The sequence below is a fragment of the Ovis aries genome, chromosome 18, assembly GCF_016772045.2.
Source record: "Ovis aries strain OAR_USU_Benz2616 breed Rambouillet chromosome 18, ARS-UI_Ramb_v3.0, whole genome shotgun sequence".
Taxonomy (NCBI): domain Eukaryota; kingdom Metazoa; phylum Chordata; class Mammalia; order Artiodactyla; family Bovidae; genus Ovis; species Ovis aries.
The window spans coordinates 67,221,811-67,234,686 of NC_056071.1; the positions used below are offsets into that span (position 1 = coordinate 67,221,811).

Here is a 12,876-nt window from a genome sequence, read left to right on the forward strand (position 1 = left end):
TCGTCCTCTGCTCCCCACATCCTCTGTCTTTTCTAAATCCAGCTTGACTATCTGAAAGTTCTCGGTTCATGTACTACTGAGCCCTAACTGGAAGGATTTTGAGCATAACCTTCCTAGCATGAAAACGAGCGCGACTGTGCAGTAGTTTGAGCTTTCTTTGGCTTTGTCCGTCTTTGGGATTGGAATGAAAACTGACCTTTTCCAGTCCTGTGGCCACTGCTGAGTTTGTCAAATTTGCTGGCGTATTGAGTGCCAGCACTTTAAGAGCATCATCTTTTAGGATTTGAAATGCCTCAGCTGGAATTTGGTCACCTCCACCAGCTTTGTGTGTAGTAACGCTTCCTAAGGCCCACTTGCCTTCACACCCTGGATGTCTGGCTCCAGGGGCACGGTCACACCACTGTGGTTTTTCAAGTCATTAAGATCTTTGGGTACAGTTCTTCTGTGTATTCCTTTTTTTTTTTTTTTGGCTGTCAAATAATCCTTTATTTTTCTCTTCCTTTTGCAGCTCTTAACTAGGTGGTCACTCCACCGCAGTTGGTGTCATCTATGATGTCATGAGGGTGGCGTCCATCAGCGTTGCAGCCCACAGATGGGGCACTTCCTAGGATCTTTTTAATGGTGCCAGTGAGTTCTCTGGGCTAGAGCGTTCTCCAGCTAGAGATCGACGCTGCACCTGCCAGGCAATGTCGACAGTCTCATCAAAAGTGATGTTTCCACTGTGCTTAATGTTTTTCTCCTTCTTTCTATCTCTTGGTGGCTGCTTGAGGACTTTGATGATCAGGGCAGAAGCAGAAGATAGCACCTCAATCCAGGCCTGTCTGTTCTGATCAGTTTCACTGTAATCCTCAGACTCTTGCAATCACCAGTTGCCCTGGTGATGTTGTCACCGACCTTTTTTGGAGACCGACCCAGGGGGCCAATCTTGGGGATCAGGGCAGATGTGGCACCAACTTCCCCACTAGCGCACCTCAGGTATCTGACTTTGATCTCACTGGGGTCGAACTTAGGTGGCATGGTGGAGGCGGCTGGTGTCGGAAGAACCCCGATTCGGGATGACAAAGGAAGTTGTACTTTTTGCCTCCTCTGAGCCGAGAGCTCTTCTGTGTATACTTGCCACCTCTTAATATCTTCTGCTTCTGTTAAGTCCATACCTTTTTCCTGTGCCCATCCTTGCATGAAATGTTCCCTTGATATCTTCAATTTTCTTGACGAGATCTCAGGTCTATCCCATTCTATTGTTTTCCTCTTCTTTGCACTGATCACTGAAGAAGGCCTTCTCTCACCCTGCTGTTCTCTGGGACTCTGCGTTCAGCTGGGTATGCCCATTTCTCCCTGGCTTTTCAATGCTCTTCTTTCCTTAGCTATTTGTAAAGGCTCCCCAGACTACCACTTTGCCTTCTGACACTTCTTTTCCTTTGGGTGGTTTGTCACTGACTCCTGCACAGTGTTACAAGCCTCCTTCCATAGCTCTGCAGGCCCCTGTCCACCAGATCCAGTCCCTCGGCTCTGTCCCTCACTTCCACTATATAATCATGAGGGATTTGACTGAGGTCATACTTGAATGGTCTAGTGATTTTCCTTGCTTTCTTCAATTTAAGTCTGAATTTTGCAGTAAGGGGTTCATGATCTGACCCACAGTCGGCTCCAGGTCTTGCTTTTGCTGGCTGTATAGAGCTTCTCCACGTTCGGCTGCAAACGATAATCAATCTGATTTCGATTTTGATCTTTAGTGGTGTCCATGTGTAGAGTCGTCTCTTCTGTTGCTGTAAAAGGGTGTTTGCTATGACCAGTGCGCTCTGTTGGCAAAACTGTTAGGCTTTGCCCTGCTTCATTCTGTACTCCAAGGCCAAACTTGCCCGTTCCTCCAGGTAACTCTTGACTTCCTACTTTCGCTTTTCAGTCCCCTATAATGAAAGGGACATCTTTTGGGGGTGTTAGTTCTAGAAAGTATTGAACGTCTTCATAGAACTGTTCAACTTCAGCTTCTTCAGCATTACTGTTCGGGGCATAGACTTGGATCACTGTGATATTGAATGGTTTGCCTTGGAAACGAACAGAGATCATTCTGTTGTTTTTGAGACTGCACCCAAGTACTGCATTTTGGACTCTCTTGTTGACCATGCGGGCTACTCCATTTCTTCTAAGGGATTCTTGCCCGCAGTAGTAGATACAATGGTCATCTGAGCTACATTCACCCGTTCCAGGCCATGTTAGTTCACTGGTTCCTCAGATGCCAGTGTTCATTCTTGCCATCTCCTTCTTGACCACGTCCAGTTTATCTTGATTCATGGACCTGACATTCCAGGGTCCTGTGAGACACTGTTATTACAGCATCGGACTTTAAGTCTCACTCCCAGACACATCCACGGCTGAGAGTCGTTTCTGCTCGGGCCAGCCTCTTCCTTCCCTCTGGAGCTGTTTCTCCACTCTTCTCCAGGAGCGTATTGGGCACCTGCTGCCTTGGGGAGCTCATCTTTCAGCGTCCTATCTGTTTGCCTTTTCATACTGTTCATGGGGTTCTCCAGGCAGGAATGCCAGGATGACTTGCCATCCCCTCCTCCAGTGGGCCATGTTTTATCAGAACTCTGCCCTGGGACTATGGGTGACCCTGCTCGGCATGGCTCACAGCTACACTGAGCTATGCAAGCCTCTTTGCCTCAACAACGCTATGGTCCATGAAGAGAGTGCTGAAAATATCAAATCCCAAATCCCTTGTAACTGCACACATCTTGGAAGATTTAATCCAATCCACAACACGCTCTTCCCTCCCTCACTAGGACTTGCAGACACCAACCCACACAGCCCCAGGCTCCTGACAGTATAAATGACGAATCTGGCAGACCTTTTGATGCGTAAACCCTCTTTTCCCAAATTAGGCTTGTGCTTAACCTCCTTGGACATGCTGGGATCTGACTCTAATTGTAGGTTTGGGGCAGTGAGGGGCGGTGGAAGTGGAGCGCGGTGGAAACCGGCACCTGCTTGCAAAGTAACCACATCAGAAGAGGCCACTGCTGGGCCCGCAGAGGAGGCGGGACCAGACCCGCGGGAGGGGGAGGGCCCGCACCCGCCCAGCGCGGTCACTGGCTACTGTGGGATTCTGGCGTCTAGATCTGCCCCAAATCCGGCGTCCAACTCTGTCCCCATCAGAGTCCTGCAGTTCACGGGGACCTGCGGAGGGAGGTTAGCTCAGTCTGTCTTGGGGTTCTGAACCCTCTGGATCTTGCTGGGGCTGCCTTGGGAGTACATCCCCTCTGCAGACTTGGGGGAGCAGAGATCCATCAGGGATGGAAGGAACACTCTTGTTGTCTGACCTGCCTTGAGCATAGGATTCAGGCCCCCCCTCCCCCCCCCCCCCTTCCCCCTTCCCCCCTTTCCCCCTTCCCTCCCTCCCTCCCTTCCCCCCTTCCCCCCTCCCCGCCCATCAGTCACTTTATTCCCTTAGATGCTGGTGCAGCTCCTCCAGGGGCCCCTCCCACTGTCCTGAGCTGCCCCCGCCCCTTGCACGCCCATCACTGGTTGTGCAAGTAACTGTTGCCCGCAATGCACCACACACTGGTGCTGCTCAGCCGCTCAGTCGTGTCCAGCTCTCCGTGACCCCGTGGACTGCAGCACACCAGGCTTCCCTGTCCTTCACCATCTCCCAGAGTTTGCTCAAATTGATGTCCATTGAGTCAGCGATGCCATCCAACCATCTCTTCCTCTGTCGTCCCCTTCTTCTCCTGCCTTCAGTCTTTCCCAGCATCGGGGTCTTTTCGAATGAGTCAGTTCTGCATCAGGTAGCCAAAGTATTGGGGCTTCAGCTTCAGCATCAGTCCTTCCAGTGAACATTCAGGGTGGATCTCCTTGCTTCCAAGGGCCTCTCAAGCATCTTCTGCAGGACCGCAGCTCAAAAGCATCCATTCTTTGGCACTCAGTCTTCTTCATGGTCCAAATCAAACATTTGTGCACGACTACTGGAAAAACCATAGCTTTGACTAGATGGACCTTTGTCAGCAAAGTGATGTCTTTGCTTTTTAATATGCTGTCTGGGTTTTTCATAGCTTTTCTTCCAAGAAGCAGGCATCTTTTAATTTCATGGCTGCAGTCACTGTCTGCAGTGATTTTGGAGCTCAGGAAAATAAAATCTGTCACTGTTTCCATTTTTTCCTTTTGTATTTGCCATGAAGTGACAGGACCATGACCTTAGTTTTTCGAATGTTGAGTTTTAAGGCAGCTTTTTCACTCTCCTCTTTCACGCTCATCAAAAGGCTCTTTAGTTCCTCTTCACTTCTGGCCATCAGAGTGGTATCGCCTGCACATCTGAGGTTGCTGATATTTCTCCAGTTACCATGGCTCTAAATGTCACACAGTCCCATCACTGGATCCTCACAGCCTCCAACCTGCTAGGGCGTGTGAACTATTTGCCATGTCCCCCTGGGAGGCCTGTGGTCTGTAGCGGCCGTGGGCACCCGCACGGTGGGAGACAGGATTCGGCTATGGAAAACAAGCAGGAGTCCAGGTTGACCACAGGCGCTCCCAGGCTTCTGCAGCACGGAGGGGAATATGATCTGTGTCTCGCTGATGGGATCCCAGGTTGCAACTAGCTCTGGCCAGAGAGAAGCATCTGCAGGCCGGGTTAGGTGCCCGAGGAGGCCAGGCAGCTCCGCCCAGACCTGCAGAAGAGGTGCCGGCTGGTCCCGCTGCCCAGCCTGCCGCTGACCTTGAGCCCCAGAGCAGCTGCGGTTTTGAGAAGCCACGCTCCAGGGTGATCTGCTGCACACGCACCTCTCAGGGGGGTCGCTGCCCCTGCTGTGGCTGAGAGGCTGAGGGAACCAGAAGACGTGGCCCCGCATTCGTCCCAGACCTCACTGAGGACGGTGGCCTGTGACAGGACGTCTCGCTGGTGGTCCAGCTGGGCTCGCCAGCAGACAGATGGAAATAGCAGCAGCAGGTCACCTGTCTTTTCCCCCAGCTCTCTCCCAGGGGGCAGTCACCGGAGGGTCCATGGAGCCACTGGGGCTTCTTATCTGACCCACATCCTTGTCCAGCCTCGACCAGACTGAACCCACACTGTCATTTCCACCAGGTTGACTTGTGGGTCACATTATTTGCAGGACTCCCCAAGCCCCTCAAACTCAGAAAGAGTTTCTCACAAAGAGAAACACTGACAAGACTCAACTGCACCTGAATTTAAAACTGATCATTGGCTGTATGGCTCAGGAAACTCAAACCGGGGCTCTGTCTCAGCCTAGAGGGGTGGGATGGGGCAGGAGATGGGAGGGAGTTCAAAAGGGAGGGGAAATATGTATATCTACAGCTGATTCGTGTTGAGGGTTGACAGAAAACAACAGAATTATGTAAAGCAGTTATCCTTCAATAAAAAATTAATTAAAAAAAAACTTCTGATCAGCACAGAAAGCACAAACTGGGAAAGACTTTCTGCAACACAGCTCTCTGACGGTGGACAGGTTGGACCACGTGGTTTAAAGGTCCTGTTTGGCAGAAGAGACCACAGTTGCCCCCGAACTGGGGGGAAAAAAAAAAAACACAACAACCAAAAACTTGCAACCTACATAATGGAAAGACTGACAGATATAACCATGTAAAAATTAAAAATATCTCAGAGCAAAAGATACCATAGGCAAACATAGCTGGTCCAAGCTGCTTCTCCAGCTCAGGGTACAAATAAGGTCACATATTTCTGTTCTTCGTGGCACCCCACCTGCTCACACGGCCGGGATGCTTTCCACGGCAGCTCAGCCCCCCATCACCTCAGGCGTGTTTGCTTTCGACACCGGTGCACCCCTGCCCCAGCGACACACCACCCCTGGGGGCACCTGTGTGCAGCTGGTTCCCATGGAGCACAGGGGCTCGGGTCACTGGGGTGACATCGACGCGTTCCCACCTGGGATGCTGCCCACATCAGGCCTGGCGTGAACTCTAGGCTGACAACCAGAGGCTGCTTCCTCCTAAGCAAGTGGCGCGGGGGCTCTGTCCACATCGCTAACACAGAGAGGCATCGGACGTTAAAAATAATCATAAAGTGCGTGGCGAAGCTGAAAAGCCAGGGGGGTGGGGTGAGAGAGGACGGGGAGGTGCTGACCCCTCGGGGGCAGGGCAGTGGCACCCAACGCGTCCGGGAGGGGCCGGGGCTGCGGTGACCCCCATAGCCGACCCTGAGGGTCTGCCCCTCTGGAGGGTTGGAGGGAAGGCAGAGGTGCGTGGGGTCCTCGCCGGCACAGCACGACGTCCCTGGGGCGCTGCCTGCTCTGGGTGTCCTTCGGGTGCAGAAGGCGGGCCCGGGGGCTTGGGACACCCGGTCAATGCTGCAGTGGCCATAGGCCCTTGGGCACTTCTGCAGCCGCCCGGCACTTCCAGGAGCGAAAACTGCGTCCTCAGCCCAGCCCTCCCGTGAGCTGGGCCCGGGCCACAGGAGTTACTTCTGTGAAGTGGCGAGGCCTGGAGTACGTGGAACACCGTGAAGCATTTGCGAACAGTGGGCTCTGGGCAGAGGACTGAGTCCAGCCCAGAAAGATGCCCATGGCGCTGGGTACAGGAGAGGCCAAGGCGGGTCTTCACTCTACGTTCACTCCCCGCTGGCGTCTCTTATCCACACGGAGATACTCTGGCACCGTGCTGGCTGCCAGGGGCTCCAGCTTCTGTCTCATCACCATGCAGAGCCGCCTCGCCCGGCGGTAGCCTCTGACCAGGAGCCTGCCGTTGACTCACGTGACTGACCGGCACGTGTCTTCCTTCTTGGCGACCACCCTGGGCAGCCGTCCCCAAGAGCCGGGCTCTGAGTCCAGTCCTGGGTCTGGGGGACAAGCAGCCGGGGCCGTGAGGAGGTAGTGGCTCCCCACCTTTGCGAACCACTACCCAGAAGAGGTCCTCCCGAGGCAGTCACGATGGCAGGGCACGGCCCACAGCCCCCGCACTGCCGACGCCCGCTGGGAGCCCGGGGCCCCCAAGACCAGCTTCCATGTGAGCGTTTGCCAGAACTCACCGAGGGCGCTTGTGCTCCCGGTGTGGCTGCGACCCCGACAGGGCGCAGATTAAAGCCTGAGGGCGGGAGGGCCTGGGCAGGGCTCAGGAGGGCTGGGCACCAGCCTCCAGACGTCGTCCCACCCTGGAGTCCTAATGTGTAACCTCCCCGTGGGGTGTTGCCACTTGGGGTCCAGGGTCCTCGTTGGAGCGCCACAGCCGACCGCCTCTCTGGGGGGCAGGCTGACCCGTGGCCCACTTTACGTCACATTGACCTATAGGCCCCCAGATACTAGAGACCCTTTTACCAGGCAGGACACCCGAGAGGACTAGAGATCACCTCTCAGGGGCTGAGGGCAAGGTGGTCTCTAAAGTCCAGGCCTTCCTAGCAGAAGAAGAGCCCAGCCTGCACAGGCGGGGAGGGGCTCTTCCCAGGACCAGCCAGCCTAGGGGGCCAGGAGCTCAGGGCCATCAGACGTGTTTGAGTCCACCTCATGCCCCCACCCCATCCTCTGCGGCAACGCTGACTGTCACAGAAACCCCCTGCAAACGTGCTGAACTCAGCCTGGCTTTGAACTAAGTCAACGGTGAGGCTTTGACAAGTGTTTTAGCGCTATCGTAGAAGCTGACCACATCATAAGCGAAGAAATGAAGTCCAAGCTCTCACTGACCATGGCTAACCACCCCCCACCCACACCCTGGGCAGGTATAAGCAGCCAGCCCACCCTCGGTTCCAACACCACAGGGGACATCCGGGCTCCTGACAGCACAGCTTGGCAAGTCTTCCCACCCCCGGTGGAGTCCATCTCCCACTTCCAGAATCCAGGGGCTGGACCTCAGGGCTTCCTGGGTCCAACAGGAAGTGCCACATGCTAATTCCATGCCTTGCTCTTGAGACACCTTGGGCAAGGGGGAGACTTACACGCTGAAGATTACAAACGCTGCTGGGAGAGATGAAGGCTTTAAAGGAACAGACATCACTGTTCACGGACTGAGCGACTCAGCACCTCTGTGGTGGCCACCCTACCTGAATTCACCCATGGGCCCATGGCAACCCCTCCCAAAATCCAAGCTGGCTTCTTAGTTTTTGCAGAAATTGGTGCACTGATCTTAAAATTCACGTGTAAATGTAACGTCCCCAGAAGAGCCAAAATAGCCTAAAAAAGAACAAAGGTGGAGAACTCATTTCCTGACTTCAAAACTTACTCCAAAGCTGTCGTAATCAAGATAGTACCATATGAGCAAGAGGACAGACATCCAAACCAACGGAGCATAGCTGAGAGTCCGAGCATAATCCAGTACATTGAGAGCCAACTGATTCTCAGCAGGGATGCCAGTCCCAGAACGGAGGAGGCACACGCCACATCCTTGATCGAGGGCTTGTACCCAGAATGTGTCTTATCCCTCAAGAGTACGACAAATAATCCAAGTTTTAAGTGACCAGAAATTTTAGACAGTTGACCAAAGGACACAGACGGCCTCTGAGAACTTGAAGAAACACTTGGCAACATCAGTAAGTAGAGAAATACAAATTAAAACCGCAGTGAGACGCACGGGGATAGCTATCACCAGAAGAACAGTTGTTCTGATGATAGTTCTGGGGATGGAGAAGTTTGAGAAACTGTTTGTTGTTTACTTGCTAAGTCACGTCCAGCTCTTTCATGACCCTGTGGACTGCAGCCCCTCGGGATCCTCTCTCTGTGGGGTTTCCCGGGCAAGAATACTGGAGTGGGTTGCCATTTCCTCCTCCAGGGAGCAACTGGAACCTTCATATATTAACAGCAGAAATGTGGCAGGTGCCGCCGATTGAGAAGCAGCTCAGCTGCCTCCTAAGATGTTAACCATGAACTTACCACGTGGCCCAGCAATGCCACTCCTCTCAGCTACCCGAGAGAAGTGGAAACATATGCCCACCCGGAAACGTGGCCCAGCAATGCCACTCCTCTCAGCTACCCGAGAGAAGTGGAAACATATGCCCACCCGGAAACGTGGCCCAGCAATGCCACTCCTCTCAGCTACCCGAGAGAAGTGGAAACATATGCCCACCCGGAAACTTGTGCCGGAACATTCACAGCAGCTTCATTTCCACAGACCAGGACTGGAAGCGGCCCAAATGCCTATCAACTGGCAAGTGGGAAACAAGACAGGCTGGATGCTCACAGTGGAGCATCAGCCGGCACTAAGACAGAACCAAGTTCTGACACGTGGTATAAGACGACATTATGCCAAATGAGAGAAGATCTCAGATGGTGTGATTCTATTAATATGAGAGGTCCAGAAAAGATAAGTCTGAGCACACAGGAAGTGCATCGGTGGCTGCCAGGGGCTGGGCCCCGAGGTTGCTCTGTGGGTGGGGAAGCTGTTCTTCAGCGACACTGTGGTGATCACAGCATCATTCCAAATTTATTCTTAAAAAATTGAATTGTGACACTTAAAACTAGTGAATTTTATAGTTTATAAAATATAACTCAATAAGACTGTTAAACAGAAAAACGGAAGAGAAGCCTCGGGCACTGTGCTCTCTCCCCGCTTGGCTGCCGCGGTCTGCTACTGATGAGACGTGTGGCTCAGACACTCCACTGCCCACGCCCCAGCCGACAGGCAGCTCCCGGATGGGCCAGGAGACTGTCCTAGTCAGCCTCAGGTGACACGGGAAGGCCAGCCCAGCGAGGCCGTGCCTTCACGAGCCATCACGGGCTCTCCTGCTTTACCTTGAGCTGGGCAGCTTGTTACACAGCACCAGCTGACTGATACACACCCTGTCTGTCACAGCACTTGATTCCAGACGATGACTGCTGATGCAGCAGAGATGTGGGCATCACACCCCATCCCCCCAGCTGAGCTCAGTGCCAAGGACACGGGGTGGGGCTGCCCTGTCATCTCTCGGTGCAGGCCTGTGATCACACAGCCCCAGTGCTCGGGTTTAGAGACTGGTTCAAACGCACAGCTTCCCGCCTGCAGCCTCAGTCAGAGGCCCACAGGGAGTCAGGCAGGGGCGGCTCCCCCAGCGGTGCAGCGGCTTAGCCCCCTCCCACCCTACGCACGTGTGGCCATCAGCAGCCCTTCTTCAGAACCCCACCTGCCCCAGGACCCCACAGCCTGACATCTGGAAATTCTGGGTTGTTTTGGAGCTATGCCAGCTTCCTAGGGGTAGAGGGGTACGACTGAGACAGACAAGTAAATTGGTCAAGGTTGCAGGACACATGATCCCTAAACAAAACTCAATCACACTTTCACACACTACCAAAAACGATGGGAAATGGAAACGTAAAACTACCATTTACAAAAGTACCACCGAATGGGAAATAGGATAAATCTGACAAAAATGGGCCAGAGCTGCAAACAGAAACCTGGGAAACGAGAACGGTGCCCTGAGACCGGTTAAGACGGGAGCTCCCCTGGCGGTCCAGTGCTGAAGACTCTGCACTCCCAAGGCTCGGGGCTCGGGTTTAATCCCTTGTTGGGGAACTAAGTTCCCGCAGGCTACACAGCATGGCCAGAAAAAGAGTAGTTACCATGGTAAATTACATGGTGTGTGTATTTTACCACAATTATTATAATAAAAGGACAGAAAACCAAAAAAGGCCCCAATGCTAACAGTGGCTGTCTCCTGGGGAGTGAGACTGTGAATGTTTCCCCTTCGTTTCTATGTTTTCCCATACTGCCCACATTTTCTCTAATCAACAAGGATCACTTATAATCGGAGAAAAGTAAAATTAATTTTTAAATTAAAAAATAAAAACCTCCAAAGCATTGCCAAGAGAAATTCACCAAGAACTGAATCAATGGAAAGGTACACAGCCTGGAGGGTGAGAAGACGCAGTTTTGTTGACACCAGGTCTCTCCAAATGCGACACAGTTCCCATCAGAATTCCAGCAGGAGCGGCAGGGCCGTGCCTTACATCAGTCAGATTTTAATCAGTCTCTTAAAAAGCTAAAATAGAGAGCTCCACGGTGGTGCAGGGCAGACTCCACGCTCCCAATGCAGGGGTCTGGGTTCAACCCCTGGTCGGGGAGTGAGAGCCCATGTTCCACAATGTGGGCAGGAGATCCAGGGCAGCCAAATAGATGAATCCTTTCTAAAAGCTGAAAACACACTTACCCTACACCCCAGCGTTCTCACTACCGGGTATCTATCCCAGAGAAACCGACGCTTCCGCTCACAGCAGCACCCGTTCTCTAGTGTCTACCGAGCTCTGTGTAACAGCCTAGACTGGAAACAAGCGTCCTCTGACGGGCAAACAGCTGGACAGATCTCGGGCATGTGTGCTGTGGGGCAAGAGCTCAGCGACACACGGGAGCAGGCCACGCGTCTCCAGCTGGAAGGGTTCAGAGGAGGCGATGCTGTGGGCACAGAACCATCCCAGACGTTGCAGGGTGTGCAGTCGAACTGACACGCTATTCCTGAAGTGACGAGACTGCAGAGAGGTGGTGCAGGTCAGAGGCTGGGGTGGGCGACGGGGCGGGACAGGGCAGCAGGTCGGGGTCCCCATGGTGGCGGTGGTGGTCCTAATTGCATCTAAACCGTGGCTGTGGTTGTGGTCTACGCCGTGGTAAAGTGTCAAGGAGCAATACACAGAGACACAGCGAGGAGCCTCTGAAGAAACCCCTGATGGCCCAGGAGGGTCTGTGGGCTGGTTACCATATCCTGCCTTTGATTGTTTAGTCCCTAAGTCTTGGCCCACTCTTTGAAACCCCATGGACTATATAGTCCACTAGGCTCCTCTGTCCAGGAGGATTTTCCAGGCAAGAATACTGGAGTGGATTGCCATTTCCTTCTCCAGGGATATCCTGCTTTTGGTAATACACCACAATTACAGAAGGGAGGCTGGTGGGGAAAGCAGGGTGATGGGTATACAGGAATCCTCTGTATTATTTTTTGCTACCTCTTGTGACTGTATAATTACTTCAAAACAAAATCCCAGCAGGTTTTGTTTTGTTCTGTTTTGGTGGAGGAGGGCATGTAGACAGAGGTGCCTGGCCGGCTACTGTCCCAACAGGGTCCCGGAGAGTTAGACACCGTGGAAGTGACAGTGTGCACACACACACAGAAAGTGACGAACTGACTCTGAAATTCAGATACAAATGCAAAGGACCCAGCGTGGCCCAAAACAACTTCAAAATAGAAAGCCAGAGTTGGAGGGACCTCCCTAGCAGCCCAGTGGTTAGGAGCTGGCGATTTCACTGCTGGGGCCCAAGTTCATTTCTTGGTGGGAGAACTAAGATCCTGCAAGCTGTGTGGTTCAGCCAAAGAGAATAAAAGAAAAGACAGACAGAGTTGGGGAACTAACACTGCCTGATTTCAAGACTTACTGTAAAACTACGGGAGCCCCAAACCAGAGCCAATCCCTGCGTCCACCAATGCACGTGACTGGACTGACCAGCGGTGGCATGCCCGCGCAGTGGAGATCTACGCAGGGAGAAAAAGCAACAGCTACTGGCTCACACGGCAGGGACTGGCCTCAGAATAACTGAACTGAAGAGAAAAAGCCAAGTCAAAAAAGACTACTTCCTGCTGTTGTTTAGTCACTAATTCACGTCCGCTTCTTTGCAGCCCCATGGACTATAGCACACCAGGCTTCCCTGACCTTCACTGTCCCCCAGAGTTTGCTCAGATTCACACCCATCGAGCTGGTGATGCCATTCAACCATCTCATCCTCTGTCGCCCCCTTCTCCTCCTGCCCTCAATCTTTCCCAGCATCAGGGTCTTTTCCAATGAGTCAGTTCTTCACATCAGGTGGCCAAAGTATGGGAGCTACAGCTCCAGCTTCAGTCCTTCCAATAAATATTCAGGGCTGATTTCCTTTAGGATTGACTGGTTTGATCTCCTCGCTGTCCAAGGGACTCTCAAGAGTCTTCTCCAGCACCATGGTTCAAAAGCATCAATTCTTTGATGCTCAGCCTTCTTTATG

General features: G+C 52.9%; 1 pseudogene; it reads right to left on the reverse strand.

The window, feature by feature from the left end:
* Positions 1 to 515: 515 nt before the first annotated feature.
* Positions 516 to 1,053, reverse strand: LOC101107998 (large ribosomal subunit protein uL11-like; annotated as a pseudogene).
* Positions 1,054 to 12,876: the final 11,823 nt, after the last annotated feature.